At 40.2% G+C, this 20,531-nt stretch overlaps 1 protein-coding gene and 1 long non-coding RNA gene across 2 annotated transcripts in view; both read left to right on the top strand.

Annotated features, from left to right (window-relative positions):
- The window catches only part of LOC119486577, a 341,860-nt gene that overhangs the window by 204,435 nt on the left and 116,894 nt on the right, over window positions 1-20,531 (top strand). The gene's annotated exons all lie outside the window — the stretch shown is intronic.
- Window positions 15,583-20,531, top strand: part of slc1a2b (solute carrier family 1 member 2b) — a 31,708-nt gene continuing 26,759 nt past the window's right edge. Inside the window, exon 1 of the mRNA XM_037766753.1 lies at window positions 15,583-15,810. The gene's annotated coding sequence lies outside the window, so the exon portion shown is untranslated. The remainder of the gene's footprint in view (window positions 15,811-20,531) is intronic.

The following is a 20,531-nucleotide window of genomic DNA, read 5'->3' as shown; positions in this document are numbered from 1 at the left end:
CTGACCTCCCTCCATTATTCAGAAGTGAGATGGAGGAGCTGCAGCTTATATTGGCTTCCAAAAGGGGGCAATGAAGAATATATTATTACTTTATCTCCGGCAGCATCGATAGAGGAGCTCAGCTCCGGTTGTTGGTTTATTTGTTCTTAATTTGGTGATTTCAAAAATAATTATAATTCAAACTACAAGCTGCTTTACATGAGTAAATTAAGGTTTAAACATGTCAGTGCTGCAAACTATACCAATGAGACAGGTACAATCAGGCAAATAGAGGTACAAAAATGAAATAAAACAAGAAGAAACAGAATTAAATCCACAAAAACAGACATATTGGAGACGTAAAAATAAAATTGGAGACAATATTAATAAAAGGCTTTTTTTTTTCTTTAACAGATTTTTTTTCTGAAGATGTTACTGAAGCTCCAAACGTGAGGAAGCTTCAGAGGAACCCTGGCTGAGCATCTGAGGTGCCTATTTACACATCGAGAAACATTATCATTAATTTGGAGTTGTGCCATTGGGAACCTGACATATGTCACTTTTTTTTAGTACAGTTTTGGACAACTTTTTAGAGAACTGTCTGGCTCTTCTGCTGCTTAATATTCCACGACGTTCACCAGCTGCTAGCTGCTAACTGTCCGCTATGCAGGGAGTGTATCGTGTGTTTATCAGAGATTTTTCACTGACAACAGCTTCCTGCTATTGATGGAAATGAGGTTAATGAGAGTTGCGGTTGAGGACCAGAAAGCCAAAGAAAGAAAAAAAAAGACCAGTGACCCCTTTCACAATAATAATTTCATTCATTGTTAATAAGATAAATATAATGTAAATAAGAAAAACGTTTTCACAACCATATACGGAGCACTTTCCTAAATGTAAATAAAACGTATTTCTTAGTGCAGCTTTAAAATTAACTCTAAAACTAAGGAGAAAACAGGACTGATATGATCTACCCTTTTCAAAATTGTCAAAAGCTGCATACCAGCTGAAAGCGTACAATAAGGCTGTTTTGGCTTATCCCTTAGTACAGACTCCGTATGTGATGATATGAACATATGTTTGACTTTGTTATGGTCAACTTACATTAAAACAGGACAGACCTGATTTTTGAGATGCAGTTTTGAGAAGACTTTTCTAAGTAGACTTGAGATAGAGTTTGGATGACAAAACAGGACCAAATAAAATGCCGTATAGACAAAAGCAGGGAGGTATTCCACTCTTTCTGTCCATGCATTTTGATTAATGAAAATCCCTTCATGGAGCACCACAATTTTGTTCAGTACAACCATACATCCCCCACCACCATATCTCAATCTTGATTACCCAAAAGTATAGGTACGTTTATGTAAAAAGTTGCCGTGCTTCAACTTAAACTAAAGTTTCAGCGCAGTGACCCACGTCTGCAAACCTACTACACTCTACAATTATGTCTTTGACTCACTGATAAGGAACATGAGCGCATATTAAAGGAACAGCATTTAGGAGGATATTTTGGCAGAAATGGAATACAATATTACTAAGTATTGTTTTCTTGAGTATATAATCACCTGAAAATGAGAATTGTTGTGTTTTCGTTACCTTAGAACGAGCCGTTTATATCTACATATGGAACGGTTTCTACAGTAGCCCAGAACGGACAAACCACTGTGTTCACTTTTCCTGCTTGAGCCGGAGTCGATAAAGTCACTCGCTCCAGAGTTAACCACCGTCAATCCACTCAGCCGCCGGGAAACAAGACGTGGGAAACTTCACCACTAGATGTTGCCAGATGTTACACACTGTACCTTTAAAAAAATGACTCCCTTTATCTCACTCATGTCACATGATCAGTGTGCATGATCAGTATAAATAAAACAGGCAACCCTATATTTGAATGTGATTAATGTGGGGATAGTACTAAAATGGAACATGAACTATACAATAAAATGCACACTATATAATCCGGTATCTTTCTTCAGATGAAAACAATTTCTCAATCAGACTTTTAGTGGTAAGGTCACACATTTTGTTATTCTTGTTTCTGCTATCGAATTTCTTCTCTTTCCCACCCAACCGGTTGGTGAATAACATGGCAGTTAGACTTCTGAAAGGGCGTGCCAAAAAAGGGATTACACAACACCTATCTTGGCAGTATTTCACTCTCATAACTATTCTTATCAATTTTTGAAAATGTAGTTATTACTTTACAGCAGGACTTGCACTGGGCTCAAAATATATAATAGATTTTCTACAACCTTATGAGCTTAGCAATGTGACAGCAATTTGTCTCTAAATTTCTAACCAGAGGTGATGTTACGGTCATACATCTGGAGTAGAGGGGAGTTTTTTTTAAGAGGATATGGTTTTGTTGAGTACCTTCTTTTTCTTTGTCTTCCTATATCTTTCAAAAAAATATCCAGCCATTTATAACACTTAATGTTCATGGTGTAAGATCAAAATTGGCATGCAAAACTGCTACAGTGCCTTTGCTGCACTCCGCAAGAACAACATCTATCAAAGACTTTCTGTCTTTCCTTCACCCATTTACTGAAGTTGAACAGCAGCTTAGTTTAGTCCCATGAGGAGAGTCCCATCCACTTGGTCTGTTCACAGGCCCTGGTTAGCTCACAGGGCATCCTCCATAGAAACATGACACTTAACCAAGTCCTGACTGTCCTGGGAACAGAGATGTAACCCTGAGCGAAGTACCTGGATAATGATGGGAAACTGCTACCATCAGAACTCCATAGTTAGCGCTGGAGAGGCGGAGGGGCAAGATACTTAACACACAAAATGTTTAGGTTTCAGTCCAGTTTCCCAGTTAGGCTGATGGGCCCTCTGTGCTTTTGTTCTCAGTGTGAGAATAACCCTTTGAACTGAAACATTTTGGCACCAAGGATCCGCACACAGCTCCGTTGTTAATATTCTAGTCTGACATAAAAATGTGGGACTGCTAAGATGATGTCCTGAAACATTTACATTTAAAAGTCTGGACTATATTTATATTATAGATACGTATTTTTCTATATTTTTCCATGCCCTACTGAAGATATAAATCTTTGAAAATTGGTCGCAAATGTTAAAGGCAAAGTTGGGCACTGTAATTTTTAGGAGTAAATAGTGCATTTATCGGGAACTATTTTCAGCTGCGGATAGATACACAAAAAAAAAAATAGAATATCACGATATTATGTTTTGTGAGACTATCAATTCTAAAAAATACTGTATTTATTTTTAGTTAATAGTTAACATGCAACGATTAACTCTATTTGCCCTCTCAAAGTAGTGCTATGGTTTCGTATTTTTACAGTATCACAATATATCGCAATATATTGAATTGTAACCCCTGTATCATGATACGTATTGTATCGCCAGATTCTTGCCAACACACAGCCCTATTCTTTAATGTGTTTACAGCCCTCCCCTGTGATATTATCCCTACCCCCATTTTCTACCATTCGTATTCCAGCCCCTTCAGCCCTCTAATACATACAGTATGAACCTAAACAGAGCATGGTATTATGCAGTCATTACCTGCCAGATATGGCTATATAAAATGGAAGATAGCCATTCATACACTTCACAGCCCGGAATAAATATAGAACACACTCGTGTTTCAACACACAAAGCAATTTTGCTTTATTGATGTGTTTTCATCCATATGCAGGCCTGTGACTGGATTGCACAGCAAGAAGAAGTCGCATTATGATTTATTACAGCTGTGATTGTTTGACTCCTACAGCAGCTGCAGAAAGCCTGCGTGAACTCAGGCTGCTGCTACTGAACTGAGAGAAACATAGCGAACCGGAAAAAGTGAATACAGAGATAGCTAGATAGAGAGGGAAGGAGTGAAAAAGACAGCAGGGAATATGCATTATTTGTATGTGCGGGCAGGTGTGTTTCCTTTATTTTGGGGGAACGAATAGCATTTTCTTGGTTTGGCTGTTCTTGTATTTGTACCATTCACCAGCACCAAAGCCAATCTTTCAAATATACAAGGCTTAGCACACAGTTCAATATTTGCATTAACCTCCCCCCCAAGGAAACCTCCCCACCTCCCTGGGGTAATGCTGAATACTTGCCAGCTTTATTACCCTCCAACATCCTCGTAACACTTTGAGGTTTTCTGATTGCTCCTGAGAGGCCACCAACACTGGCCTAAGCCCTTTAGGGTTAAAGTACCCTCTGCAGGGGCAGGTGCAGCTGTATTTCATGGTTTCTTCCCTAAACAGCTTCTTAAAATGCATAACATTAAAAACGTTCAATTTTAAAACATGAATCCAGTTTAAAAAGGTGAAATACATAGGATTGTTGGATAAGATGAAACCTTCAAATGTCCACCTTGACGTCTTTAGAATGTCATCTTAGCTACAGTATGTGATGCTACTTATCGCTTTATGCTTGTGATAACAGTTTCCAAATTACCCATACCGTACAGAGAGGACAGACTGAAGTGCACATGGGCCTGAATTGTTACAATTCTTAAATCCCAATGCCACTCAACACATTGGAGACCAACTGATTTGGGCTAATGATTTTGTCGTCCTGTTTATACATAGCTTCTGGTGTTCATTCAGTGAAAGGCTGAGATTAAACATCAGTAAACCTAAGAAGAAGTTAACCAACCAACGTGCCATGGTAAAGGTGAAGTAACTTGCTACTCCCTGTAAGTTGGACAAAGACTTGTCAAGGGAAGCTCGCCGACTGGAATCACAGAGTTCAGCTTTTTGCAGTCAAAACAAAATATGTAATATCTTGGGTGGGGAGGGTAAAGATGAATTACCCATCTGGGTTCTGCTGCTGCTTTGCATACAGAAGAGGACCCTGCATGGCATTCCCATACTGACTATCCTTCACATTGCAGTCTGGTACATCCAAATGTCTCATGGGCAAGTCAAACCCAGGGGAAGGTTGGACTATTCCTTGGAGGGTTTAATTGCTGCAGAATGGAGCCAATGACCTGAGACAACAATCAGTTTTATTATCCTACCAAACAAACTGTAGAAATTTGCTAACTAATAACAAAGCGTCTTTAAAATGAAAAATTCAGCACTTCTGTTTGCTGTAATCAAAATCAATTCTACAGGGTGATACTGACCCAAAGCTGGCTTAAGTCCTAGGTGGAGCTGATTCTGGTGCACCATAAGATACCAAGAAAATGAGGCAAATCTGACAGCCATTTCAAAATGGTCCTGGCTCACATTTGGTCCTCACATTTGGTAATAGACCCGTCTGACTACCAGAGGACAGTGTGTCAGTGTCACGTTTTGCCTCTCAGAGACGTGAATATTACATGCCTGTATTAACATGCAGGACCAGCAGAGGGCAACAAAGTTACTCACTTAGGATTAGGCAACAAAACCACTTAGTTAGGTTTAGGGAAAACGTCATGGTTGGGCTTTAAATAAGTATGTAAACTAAAAAAACATGTACAGAAACAACGTAACCTCAGTGCGGAAAAACACGTGACAACTGTCACGACACCACACTGCACCTTCATGCAGGCGTGTAATATTCACATCTCGGCGACACAAAACGTGGCACTGACACACTTGGACAGGCGGGTCTATTACATGCTTTGCTGTGAGACTGGGCTGGATAATCAGCTGCAATCTGAAGGTTACTGAAATGGGTTGATAGTGTACAGAACAAACAAACCACATTGTTCTGCATTTAGTTGAAGATAACGCACATTTGTGTGCACTGAAGCATGCTCACCATCGCCTATCTACAGTAGATTAATGATAAGATTATTGCATTTTTTTTTCACCATTTCTGATTATGCATTCAAAAACCTCTCCAATGTCAACATTGTGACTATTTGGCATATGTTACAGTTAGTGATGACATGTTAAAACAACGTACACAATTTGAGTTGCAATGGCAGAGTGACACTTGGTTAGAACACTTGCTCGTAAACGATTCAGTTTGCAGAGCCCTGAAGCCCCGCCCCCGCTGCTGCACAGAGCACTGGTCATCTGTTTATTCAAAGTTTATTAATATTGTACCAAATTCGACAAGGCACTCCATGGGGTCCCCAACAGCACATCCGCCACGTGTGCAGTCGATTGGATGAACGGTTCTCGAGTTATGTGAAGGACATACCCACATACCCATATACCCACACACCCACAGACAGAGATTCTTTGCTTTTTAGTTAGATATCTGTACATAACACCAACAGCATGTTAATGAGGAGGAGGAGGAGGAGGAGGAGGATACAGTGAAGGACGTGCAGAAGGTCCATGGGGCACTCTGGGTCAACAGGTACAAGTAGTGGATGATGAGAACTACACTTTCCTAGTACTGTCCTTTCTTATAGATACGGACATATAGTTCTATTCAGTAGCAAACGTTTTGGTAGTACGTTGTATATTGTGTCGCAAAAAGTATGAGGAGGTTGTGATGGATGGTGGGGCACATGTCTCACTTTGATACTGGAGAATAGCGTTTGCATCCTGTCTCCTACCAACTTTCAATGTTTATTTTATTGAGGACATCAACTAGGACCCTAGAAGGAAAAGGATCTTCACTTATCCTCCCTTTCTTCGGAAAGTTGGTGACTTTGTTACACAGAAGTTATACCCACAGAGCAGAGCAAGCGTTTAAAAAGATGACGCCTGGATGACCACGTATTTTAACATAAGAGTTGTTACTTTTGTGCTGCTGACATGCTGCTCTCAGGGTACAGCATAGACAAGGTGCAAAACAACTAATCCAGTTATCTTTGACCCCATCCTTCCAGATATCCTATCAATATGATGACAGAGAACCCTCACACTGTAGACAAGGGAGGTGAAGGTGACAACAAAATGAACTACATAACCCCAGCAAGCAGATTATTGATGTAATGCCTGGGTATGGATGATCAATAACCCTGGTGCCTTGCCGTAAATTATAAGACTTAGAAATGACTTGGTGTTAATAATGTAATTAGGCACAATTAGCTCATGAGAAGGATTCATTAAAAAATGTTCAAGGGAAATGAATTTAATGGAACAAGTTGGGAGTGTCTAGAAATAGCTGAATATTTTGCATATAAATAAAATTAAAAATATACAATTTGAAGGTCCTAATAAAATCATATCCCTTAATGTCCTCACAAAGGGTAAAGCAATGAAGTTTATTTTAATATAGGCCTCTACCAAATAAGAAAAAAAATATAAATCATGTACAGTTATTATGCTAGTAATAGGTTAGTTTACCAACATATGTCAATTTGTTACCATGGAATTAGTAGTATTACCAGTACTAGTATTATTTCCATGTATTCTAGATATTTACCATATTTCCGGTAGGCTACTATGAAAACATCTCAGAAATGGTGAGAAATCATACTGATATCTTTTTTATCAAATATATAACGGAATAACATTACGTATATGATATGATATGATATAATGACAGTTAACAACAGTGAATGTTCCTAAGTTTTTTTATTTCATAAAAATTGTAAATTTATTATCTTAGCACCACATTTATTATGTATATATTTATTATGTATTTATATATGCATATATAGATAGATAGATAGATAGATAGATAGATAGATAGATAGATAGATTGATTGATTTATTGATAAAATGGAGTAACATTAAATGTATCACATTAACAACAATGAATGATCTTGTTTTACTATCTTTACCATAAAAAGGACAATGAAACCATTTGCTGGTTTTTGTTTGTAGAACATTATTTGTCCTTTATTAGTCTCTTTTTTCTATCAAGTTACATAATTCTGGTAAGAAAAAAAGCCTCAAAAAAGTATTTTATGTCGAAAAAATATGTTTACCTTTGAAAATTAGCCCAAACTGAGTCCTCATATTTGGGGAGATTTTTCTTTTTGCTAACTTCCTGTAAGGAGGCGGACTGAAAAGGCATGCTATTTAAAGACGTAGCGATATCTAGTGGATTTATTTTAGCATAACTAAACCGAGTGGAAGAGGTGGCTCAATCAGGTTGAAATCAATTCAACACAGTTTTCAAAAGATACAGTGACTCAAAATGTGCTCTACCAAACAGTCAAGCACAACATTAAAGGGATATAGTGATAGTAAAAAATGAAATGACACCTGCAAGACATTTGAGGCAGACAACGTAAGAAGAACTATAACTTTCCCTGGTGACGTCTTTCCTCTCAGGGGAGTTACTCCATAATAGGTCAGCTTCTTTATCACCCTGTCCATACCTATTCATTATACCAACACTCCTGCTCAGTCACTGCCTCCTGCCAGCATTTTCCTTTGGAGGTGTGCTCACCTCTTGACGATTTAATGTCTCGCAACATCTCTGTGTCAGACAGAGATGTGGGTAACTCGGAGGATCTGATTCATCTAATGGCGATACAAGATCATCTGTTTTTCACCACATTTGAAGCACTCAAAATTGATAAATTGAACAAATGCATTCGTTACTAAGAATAACACTGTATGCTGCCATGTCCCTTCCATACCTGCAATTAAAACTGTTGCTTTTGCTCGCTGATGGTGGCAAGGCTGCAACTAGAAAGTACTAAAGACTCTAATCGGTGCTGCCCACGCAAATGTTGCCACACATCAGCCAGCGCAGCTACACACAGAAAGGTTCACTCAAATGTTAAAAAACAGGTGGGTCTGATCCCAAAATGCAAACTTTGCATTAAATGACTGTACAGAAGTGGAAAGTTGAAAACATGCTCCACCACTCACATGGCTTAGTCAGCATCAGGCTCTTTTCTTGGAGCAGTTTGCTCTCATTACTCCACATGCTCTCATTTGCTGCCCGATAAGCTTTAAAAAGGCATACAGAGCACTGATCAAAATATAATCGCAATAACAATTCAGTTTTACCTACTCTCATGAGTGGTCTGAGGAGCAATACGAGGATGACCTCGAGTGCTGCTACATCACCATCTGGGGAAGTGTTCCCCCTCTCAATAGAGCTTTTTCCTAACAGATTACAGGCAGTTTATAGATTTGGGCAGGTTGAATGACAACAGCAGTGTCCCATGTCAAAGTCACATGCTCTGGTGACCAATCCATCCACCCTAAACTCCCCACGTTGAGATTTCGTGGCTCTATAACAACATTACACTACAGGCGGGTTTGTACGAAGCGTCGTCGAACCATTTCTGAAGTCAAAAATGTTTGTAGCTGTTCAAACGTTGTCACCTCTGCACACATGGCCTACGGGAAATGGGTGTGTTTCTCATGGTGCAGTGAATACGTGAACAGAGAGTGAATGCAAATGAAAGTCGAGAAAACGGTGGGATAACTGCAATATTTCACTGAAATGTAACCTACAGGTGAAACTAATCAAGGAGGCCGGAAACACACGAGGGCAGAAACTGGATGTATAAAGAGAACTGGATACAGCGTTGTAGGTGAGCTCCTGTTCATTCCTATGAGAGTTGCGCAGTAGTGCATGAAGCCAAAATGACTCGAGTGTCGAGTGATAAAGTACCCGGATCTTCCGGCAATCTTGTGCAGTCATTGGGCCCATAGAGCAGGCGCAGTAGGGATTCCTTTAACTCCGCCTCCTAGCTCACAGTCCAGCCTCAGTCTGGGTCGCATTCATATGAACGCAGGAAGGAAAATAACTCCAGATTCAGTTATTAGTGCATTTTACAACTTTTAGGACCTAATGATTTAAATTATTCAAGTGTTCATATTGGGAAGTTGAATTACCTAAAAAAAAAAATATCCGCTGAGTTACAGATGTCTCTTTTCCAAGGTAAGTCTATGCGGAAAAGTCTTTTTGGGCCCAATGGCATCATGTGACAGACACGGAAGTAGTTATTCCAGTTTGGCAACTACAAAAACTTTCTTCAGGGCTTTTAGAAGCTCATTGACAATCCGACAAGCACTTTGGATAAAGCATGCTGACCCCTAAAAGACCACCATTAGAGTGCCTTATCAGGTAAACATCTGACATTTTAAGCATTAAAACGGTCAATGCCTTTGTTTTTCTTGTGAGGACAAGGTCCATCGTCGCCTTGCAAGGGAGAAATATCAGCCTCGACCTATAGTCTCGTATAGCCAGACCTTTCTTCAGCGCTGTGTCAGTGCTAAAGAAAGGTCTGGATCAACACATTATCATTCTGCTATAGAGAGAAAAAATGCTCTGGCTTGTTTGAATTTCTTTAAACCAATCAGTCGTCTTGGGTGCCCAGGATGCAACGAAGGTGCCCTTGCAATATAGATAGTGCAGATAGCGGAAGAGGAGGAGAATGCCGTGTGAAATACGTGGCCAATGGCAGGCTTATACCCACAGTCCTGACAATATCAAAATATTGCCCTGCAAAATGACCTGCCAGCCCTCCTACTTTTCCTCTTTCCTTCTGTTCTCCTCTTTGAAAAAGCATATCCATTTGAATAGTTATGTCCAGTATTTCAGTGTCTTACATTAGCATCTCTGAACTTTGAACTCTGTTGCTTTAAAAAAAAAAAAAAGGTCTCTCACCACCTCATAAACATAAATGTTAAAAATGTTAACCAGACACTATTTTGATCATCAATGAATCATTTCAAATGGTTTTCCAAGCTAATATATTTTTTTTTTCCCCAAATTTCTGACATTTTGTCGACAAAATTATTAATTGTGAAATTAATCAGCATTAATCAAAGCTACATTGACAATAATTGTCAACCACACCAATCCACTAGACGTGAATCACAGACGAATTGCAGTAATGTCGTAGTGCAGTAAAGTTTCCCCCTTTTTATTTCCTTGATTGTATCTTGTTGTGCTCTTCTTTGTGCTCAGCCTCACCCTTGATTCCATGCATGCCACAGATGACATACGTCTGTCACATGTTGTCACTCTGAGTCATTTGTGAGTCAAAAAGAGTGATATGAAGTCAGTATACCGACCTGACATGAGTCAACAGTGTTCCCAAACCCAGCTCTCCTCCGTGGTTTTGACTCACATTGATCTTAGCATCTCTTCCCAGCTCTCCAAAAACACAAAAATCAGAATTTTCAACTCAAATGTAAAATATGTCCTTCTCTATGGCTGTGAAACCTGGAAAACCACAAACACTATCACCAACAAACTGTAAGTGTTAACTAGAAAATTTCGCAAGAGATTTTGACCAGTGTGCCTGGTGCTGGGGGGGTGGGGGGGTTTGAGGACCATAGTGAGGTTATAAGAAGGGGGATGATAGGACAAGGGCTTTTGGACTTATTTTCCCCCTTCTTATAACCCTTCTTATAAATAAGAGTTATATATAAAATGTGTGTGTGTTAGTCAGGCTGCTCTGATTGGCCAATGTGATTCACCTGTCTGTCTAGCAGGAATGAAACGTTGCCATGATGATTGGCCACTGCTTAGTACATTCAGTCAGACAACTGATAATAGGAGTTAACCAGAGACGTACATATCATAAAAGTGCTTCTACGACAGAAACCGTGACTCCTATCGCTTAGATTGTTCATGAGACCAGTTAGGAGTCTCTGATGAACAAATGGTGTGACATTTGGGTCTGTAGTTTCAAAAATGTGACCTCGGCGGCAGTTTCGAAAAGTAGTAACTTTTTTCTCTGATCCAAAAGATTCTGTGAAATTTAATATGGGCCTAGCCTGGAGTTGCTCTCACGTTCAGGCATGTGTAGCCAAATGTGTAAGTCTGACTGATTCCATAGCTACATGACTGCGACCAGCACAAAAATACCTACGTTTTGATGTATTAATTGTGTATGAGGAGTGGACGTTGTGGGCTAAGGAGCAATTTGTTCGGATAATTTTCAAAAGATTTTTAAGCTGTGCTCCACTCTAGCTCTGACATCACGTGCTCTAGCCCTTAACGACCCACGCAATACACACCCATTATAAAATCTGAAACGGTCTGAAAATTTCACAAAACGTAAACTGCGATTTCGTGAAAACCGTGCCAGCTATCAAAACAATTCCATTTGGCCAAATAAAGTCCCAAAGTCTAGTGACCCGTTTAAACTTTGAATCACGTTTCTACATTAAAGTATGGCGACTCTGAATGGCCCTAAAGAGGAGTGTTTTTGAGCACTCTTCATGTCAATTTGCCATTCATTCCTATGGAGCAAATAAATCGCGCTTTCGCGCGATTTTTTCAGGAGCTGCTGAGATTTCTTTCGATAACAGTGACACCAGCCTTCTCGTACACTGGGACAGCCTTCATGTTGAGAAGCAGGGTGAACACCTTAATGGGATTGTGGACTTGGTCTTTCTTGTACCACAGGTACACCGCGTCCCCTTTGGTCCCCTCGCTCAGGTTAACACTCACTGGCGTGTATTTTTGCTGCTGAAGGGCATGATACTCGGCATCATCAGTGGAGACATTCAGATCACTGAGTGCAAGCCCGGGGTCGGTGGTCTGACGGTACCAGATGAAGACATCGGATCCTCCTGCACCCTTGTTAGTATCTTCATCCACACGGATGTAACCATTCTTTAAGTAGTCGGAATCTGCTCTGTAGGAATCAGTGACAGTGACATCACAGATGTAGGTTCTCTTCTCTCTCTTCAACCAGGCGTGGATCCAGTTCCCTCCAGCCTTGCGGTTCAGATCACAGGCCAGTCTTTCGAAGTCATTCCGAAACTTCACGGCTTCACTATCTGCATTTGTAGAGACCTCAATGTCCACTACGGGAGTATAATACTCTCCGGACCCTCTGAAGTACCAAAGGTAGACACAGTCCCCTTTTGCTCCAGCATTGAGATTTTTATCGATCTTTTTGTACCCTGCATCGATCAATCCAGCAGCCATGTCATTGTTGAATGTAACTTGGAGCTTGGTGATTGGTACTGACCCACGTTTGTACTTAATGTAGATGTCCTTTCCCCCTACACCCTTGTTCAGATCAACATCGATTCTCGTGAAGCCTTGGTGTTGGAGCTTTTGCTCATCAGCTTCATCAAGGGACACATCAACTTGTGAGATGTATTTGGCCATAGTGGGTAACTGCATTAACTCTCTGAGACCCACGCGATCCTGACCAACTTTACTGTCTTTCAGACACTGTAGCAGGTTCCGTTATCTTTGGGTTAAATTTTGCAGAGGAAAAAACTGGCATGGCCATTTTCAAAGCGGCCCCTTAACCTCTGACCTCAAGATATGCGACTGAACATGCGTTCTATGGGTACCCACGGGTCTCCCCTTTACAGACTTGCCCACTTTATGGCAGCTATTTGCAGTTTTGCGCAAAGACCATGCAGTTGTTTTAATGCAGTATAAATGTGTTATTTTTGCCTGTTCTAAAAATGGTGTATTGGAATAATTCCGCATACTGGGGTCCCTAAACAGTTTTAGAATTATATAAATTGGGTATCACTGTAAAGCTGAGTCTCTTGTGGATCCAATGAGCCTAACTGTATTCATGTGTGATGATGTTAGTCCCCATTTTGAAACTTGACCACAAACTAGAGACCTGGAGCATTCAGAGCATGGATGGCTTTCCTAGCTAGGTTTACAATAAGGAGGTTTCTGCAGGATTGGTAGGTTATGACATGTTCAGCATTTACGATGGGATCTCCTGTTGTATTTAAGTGAAGGCCACAAAACAAAGAGCCAATCAGAGTTCTTTAATTGGAGAAGTGTCATCAGATTCGTCAGGTTGGTTGCTGGGAGCTCAGGAGGTAGACACAAACACACACACAGGGCGTGGTCCAAGGTAGCTTTGGAGCTTCTACTCCTAGGAAGTCGGAGGTTGAGAGTGACAACATTTACTTAGAAGTAATCATGATTTTAATCCGGTTTTGTAAGGTAGTTTATTCTTTGGAATATCCCCCACCACAAGTAGTGATTACCCAATGACATTCAACATCTCTGTCCTCTATCTATATCTATATATATATATGTTTTTTCCCCACACTTGCGTTGTGTTGTTGTAGGCTTGTTTAATCTGTTTTCATGGCATTATTTGTGCTTTCCCGAATAACCAATTCGGATTCCAGTAGATCCCAAATATAAAAAGAGTTGTCTTTACTTTGCTGTGATGTTCATGACAACAGTTATTGTCTCTTTATCTGGATGGTTATATTTTTTTTAATTCTAAACACTTTTAGACAAGATAGAATTATAATAAATATGTAGCACCAAAATAATCAGTTTGTAGCTAAATGTCTGCAAAGAACTTCAACTACTGCAAAAATCTGTGCCACCATGAAGGTGAAATCATAAACTTTAACACACATGCACATGCCCACACTGGTTCCCATTTAGTGTTTTGACAGTTCTGTGTAAGTCACACCTGCTTTGAGTGAAATAGATACCTGTGTGATTGGGAGGACTTTTAGGAGAAAAAGTTTTCTCTGGTATCTCTGACCCTGGTTGCCCCAGCGACTGGCTCTATGGTCCCCACTACAGACACAGCTGCACAGATAACGGCGGCTTCCCTAGACAGGACTCCAACCCAATAATGTCAACGGAGGGACACTCTGTCAAACACTCTGACCTTTCGACCAAGAAGAGAGGAATTAATAGAAAATTCCATCACACTACTGTAGCAGATTAGAGAGACACTACAGGATGCATTAATGAGTTTTAACCAACAATCTCTGCACAATTTCATAAAGAACATCAACAATGGGACTGAGCTGGCTATGAGAAACCTGCTTCTCTGCATGCTGATTCATTTAATTACATCGCATACTCTCTGTGGTTAGGCAAGGGAAGGCAAGGCAAGTTTATTTATATAGCACATTTCATACACATAGGCAATTCAAAGTGCTTTACATACTGTATATAAAAGCAAGATAAAAGAGCACAAAGTGCATAAGATAAAAACGAATAAAAGAATATAAAAGTATAAGTTAAAAAAAAAAATTAAAAGGATAATAAAAACAATCAAAAGACAGTTAAGTGCAGCATTTGATCAATTGAGAACAGGTTCTGATCTTGGCGTCTACTAATATTATAATGAGGCTACCCTGTGACATTCCTTGGCAATTTAGATGAGAGCAATCTTATGGTTTGGCAGCAGGTTTATAGACTATGTTAAACAACTCTACTGCTGTGCTTTTATCATGATTTCATGATATATTTGTCAGAAATTTATATCCTGAGCATGAGCAAAGTGTCTCTGCTGGGCTTTGCTACTACAGATTCACTATATAGCCTAATGGAGATATATGACTTTGTAAACTTGCCTGATCTGAGGAAAAAATGTATATAGCACATTTCATACACAAAGGCAATTCAAAGTACTTTACATACTGTATATAAAAGCAAGATAAAAGAGCACAAAGTGCATAAGATAAAAACGAATAAAAGAATATAAAAGTATAAGTTAAAAAAAAAAATGTACTGTCAAAAGACAGTAAAGTGCAGCATTTGATCAATTAAGAACAGTTTTTGATCTTGAGTCTAAATTTGAAAGTGGCCACTGTTGGTGCATCTTCAAGCATCTTCCTCTGTGGTTAGCTTCTTCTTGGCTGTAAATCTCTCAATCTCAAATGAACTTGTGTCAGTGTTTGGGAAACCAGTGTGTGTGTGTGTGTGTGAGAGAGAGTGGCTGATCGAGAGAGAGAAAGAAAGGGAGAGATATAGGCTACATCATCAACCAACCGGAGTTGGCATTCCCATGCTGAAGAGACAAAGAGGGGGGAAACGGGAGGAGGAGGGTGGAGGGTGAGTAAAGCTTCCGAAGAGTGAGGTGAGGCAGAGCTCATTCAGTGGGATCGTTGAGCTGCGGAGCTCCTCGGATTTAACGAACAGAGAAGCCTCTCCGTGTGTTCTGAGACGCGCTCCTTGTCCTGGACTGTCTGCGCGCTCTTCTGCTGCTCGCTGTGGCTCACCACCTCTGAAGAAGCGGATACCAGGAAGACCCTGCGAGGGGACCAGACCAAAAACTTTTTTTCATCGTGCTTTTCAACAAAGGTGAGATGCTGTTCTGTTTTTTTTATTTTTTTATTTTTATTTTCATTTTTTTTTATTTCAGCGTGCAAAAAAAAATCAATAAATACGCGCGATGATGGAGATGTTTGGTGATGGGAAGACGCTTCTCTTGTATCTTATCTTTTGCTGTTTATCATCACAAGTCATAATTGAAATAATTGCTTTAATTGATAAATGATTGCATGCTAGGGTAAACCATTTAAGAATATAGGCTGCAAGGAAACACACAAATTAGCAGATCTCCCTTCATTTAACCATTATTTTTATTTTTTTTTATTTAACCTTTATTTAACCAAGAGTTAAAAAAAACTCATTGAGATTAAAAATCTCTTTTCCAAGAGTGTCCTGGCCAAGATAGGCAGCACCACAGTTACACAGTTGCAGAAATTAAAACAAACACAACAATTGAAAACGAAGACAAAGAGCAAATTACAGAATCATAAGGTATCAAAAAAAACATTCATCAACATTCAAAACATCTGCAGCCAGATGTGCCTGTTTACAAATCTTTTAGAAGCACTTTAAAGACGTTCAGTGAGACCAGCTCTCCATTGACTTTTTGCTCTTTTGCGCAATATTTCTATTCCATAGATGCTCATATAGATGAAACCTTTCACCTGCAGTGAAAAGGTCCCGGAGCGCAGTGAGCGCATCTTGCTGCACATTATCTTCACATTGAATATAAAAGAGCTGCACATCTTTCTCTCCAGCCTCAGACCTTGCATGCGTTAAATAAAAGTGGAATTGATTTGCTGTTAGATGCATGATCTAAGTTAACCTGCAGCTACATCACAGAGAACAGTCACAACGTTTGACAGCAGCCTTAGGGCAGCACTTTGGTGTCACTGCTGTAGATATAATCTCTTTTTTGTCTTATATCTCATTTGTTGTTGTGTGTTTTAACTTGTGACCAAAGCAGCCTTTTTCTTGATTAAACCAAAGGGCTCCAGCCAAACGTATTCTTGCTGCAAAAAGAAAAAGGAAGTTGCTTTGATACTGAATTATCCTGTTGGTTAACTTTAACTGTGATCTCAAAGCATTCATTGTGTAGAAATTCGTAAGGCGTATACTAAAGAGGCTGCCCTGTGACATTCCTTGGCAACTTAGATGAGAGCAATCTTGCTGTGCTTTTATCGTGATTTCATGATATATTTGTCAGAAATTTATATCCTGAGCATGCACAAAGTGTCTCTGCTGTAAAAGCATACATTTGTTTCAAGGCTTTGCTCCTACAGATTCACTATATAGCCTAATGGAGATATATGACTTTGTAAACTTGCCTGATCTGAGGAAGAAAAAAAAAATGTTGTAGGTCATATAAGAGAAGAGAAAGAGGATATTGCATATATATTTTATTTGCACAATGGAGTAGCTAGTCCACGGCATTCCCTGTGTCCACTACCTCTTTTTTTCCCTTCATCTTTTCATGATGAGAGCATCAGGGAGTTTATTTTACAGACCGAGGAAACGTTCCTGGAAGGAACAACGGAATGCTCATTACCTTACTATCGCCACCCACCTCTCGAGCCAATCATTGCAGCCCTTTCCCTCTTTCATATTAAAACTCACACACACACACACACACACACACACACACACATACAGACACACACACACACTGTTTCCCAATAGCACCATCAATGTCACCATGGAAACCAAGTCTCCTGGCACCCTCAGTTGATCGCCTCCAGCATTACTCTTAGCTTTCCACTTAAAAAGGTGTTTGTTTGTGGATTTATGATTCTGTCAACTCATGCTTGATGCAACCTGCATGGAGAGGAGGTGGTGACTCTCTGACTACAGATGATTATATTTTTAATGGGCAAGTTATCTTCCACTCGTGCGTCCTGGTGAGAGGACCTGGCTGCAACATGTGCATTGTGCGGCAGGGCCGGGATCTGAAGAGGACTTTTGCTTGGCCTTCAGTGTAATTGCCGGGAGAATCCGCAAAGGAAAGTGTCCAAGCAGCTAATGCGTTTTGTCCTTTTCCCAGAGGCTGCTCTCTAAACTACTGTACTGTGGCATTTGCTGCCTTACATGAATGAGCACAACAGACATTCAAGTCTAGCTCGCACATGCTGAAAGGCAGGATGAGTCATTTAATATGTAAATGCACGTCCTGAATCTGCAGGGGGTGGATTTTCTTATTTTTGTATATGTATATGTGTTTATCATGCGAGAGGGTTACATGCAGCCATAACAACCATTTCATATAGATTATGCACATATTTAGCATTTGTTTACAGAGAAGGACATCATTAGTGTAAGGGAATTTATGCAGAGACTTTTATCTGGGAATGCTCCATTAATCCTTTTTACCTACATGTGCCAGAAAATAATAGAAAACAAATTATTTCCTGGGTGTTTATTATGTCTTGCCGTATGCTGTTCTAGGAAACATAGTCTGTTTGATATTCTTTTTTGTGTTTCATGTAACTATCATCATTTGATTAGACTGCATTAATCAAGATAAATGAAATTGAAATGCCTTTTTCTTCTTCCAAGTCTCTTATTAAGGGAAACACCTCTTTGATATGGCCACTGGTGGACGAAAATCAAATACATATTCATTGTGTGATGTCAATATTTGGCTACATGGAATCATGAAAGTGTCAACCCTTCTGAGCATAAATTAGTCCAAGTAATCACGCACGCATACACGCACAAGAAAACATACAGAGGGACTCCCACGCCTAGACAAAACCCTGCAGCGTCGCTGATCCCCCCACTTGAAGTGAAACGAGTCAAAATCATATTTCTCGGAAACTGTTATGTTGGCCATCTGTGAAGACGTTGTTTTAATTAGGGTAGACATCGCTCGGGGTGCTCGGGGAGGGCAGAGGAGATGTTTGCATGGACGTGTGTTTGTTACTTGTGTTAGCCTAAATATAGGCTGTGTTCTGGTGCACATACAGGTAGGGGGAGGGTAGCTGTGTAGATATGTGAAGCCAGGGTTAAATAACATAGAGAGGGAAAGGAACGATAAAAAAAAATCAATATAACTGACAGCTTCTTGCTTTACTGTGGAAATTAAATTTTATCAATCAATCTCGACAGTCCTATGGATTGATTAAAGTAGTCGTCTGTGCTTAAGAATTAATAAGAGGAGAATCCACTGAATGGATTTGTCCGTAATGCTCATAGATGACTGGGAGTGGTAGACCAGATGGCAAATGAGCCATCACCAGTAAGCATGGAAAAGAAAATTACATTGACACTGCAAAGTAAGCTGAAAGATTAATTGAATCCTTTATAGGATGTTCACATGCAGGGGTTAGAATGTGATAATGTGGTCTTTTTTTCAGAATTAGCTGTATTTTTTTTTTATATAACGCCTAGAAAGCAAGCAGGCAGCAGATAGCGCTGGCCTATTTTTCCTTGCTGCCCTCGTATTTTGTTGCTGCTCCATAATGTGCTTCAGTTCAGTTTTTAGCGCCTGAGAAAGACAATAAAAACCCAAGAATTCAGTGTAAACGCTGCAGTTTCTGCCAGATAAACTGAGATTTTTACACTGCCAGAAGTGTTAGATAGAGTGGGAGAGTGGCTTTAATATGTGGGAGTGACAGAAAGAGAAAAAAAGATGGGGAGGACAGATAGTAAAATATAGAACTCTTTCTTTGGTTGAAAAGAGATAAATGGCCAAAGGATGGAGTGATCAAGGGGGGAAGAAGTTGTTCACCGCGTCCCCCTAGACATTTTTTTTCAGCTCTGCCCATGCATGAAGACATAAAAAGGGCTACACAAGCAGCCTGAAGAGGCAGCATATGTTACCTGACTGTGGCTGGACACGTCAAACCTCTCGGCAAGGCTGCAGAGAGAGTGAGAGATAAAGAGTGAGAAAAGGGAGGTGGGGGAACAAGCTGGGAAAAGTGGATGAAAGAATGAAAGAAAAAGGAAAAGAAAAGGACAGTAGAACAGGAAAAAAAGAGGAAACAGGTGAAATAGACACCATAATTCAGACAGAGATAGATGTGTGTGGCTGTGGGTCTCCATTCATGGAGCTTCTCTGTGGTCTTGCTGGCAGTCTGCGGCATGTAGTGCTTGAGTAATCCTCCTGGGAACACGCCGGCGCTGCCAAAGCACCATCCAGCTCCTCTTTTCACTCTTAACCACCCTCATGCTCGTCTATCTCTGTCTCTCTTTTTTCTCAATACTTCTCTTTTACTTCCCTTAGCTGTTTTCTTTCATTTCAGTCCTTCCTAATTGCCTTAATATCATCCAGTTTCATTTGTCTCCGCACTTGATTTCCCCCCCCCCGTACTCCCTTTGCCCGCTCATTGCTTTTCAGGCCTTGAATTGCCTCCTCATCACTTTACTCCTGATGTGAATCTTCCTAATATGTGGGATTCATGTTCCTTTTTTTAGTCTTGCCCTATAGAATCAGTGTTTTTGGTTCTCAGAGAGCAGAACAGAGCGAGGCCTTTCCCATGGGTTGACCAAACAAAGAGCCTAGCTCCCTTCACTTCTGTATGACTGCACAGGAACAGAAACAGAGGCATTCAGTAACGGGGTCTGCTGCTGGCGGCAAAGCGATAGATCTCCGCTGGCCACGGTCGAGGCATTTCTTCAGTTTCGCTATGAGACGGCAGTGATCATTAAACTGCCCTCCAAAACCAAAATCTCCAAAAGTGGAATCATGTGTTGTTTGTCACGAGGCAGATGGAGATTTAGTTGAGTTAAGTTTACTTTATTACCACAACCCA

The sequence above is a fragment of the Sebastes umbrosus genome, chromosome 4 (assembly GCF_015220745.1).
Source record: "Sebastes umbrosus isolate fSebUmb1 chromosome 4, fSebUmb1.pri, whole genome shotgun sequence".
Taxonomy (NCBI): Eukaryota; Metazoa; Chordata; class Actinopteri; order Perciformes; family Sebastidae; genus Sebastes; species Sebastes umbrosus.
Note: the sequence above shows the minus strand (reverse complement) of the source record. Positions and strands in the feature narration are given on the sequence as shown.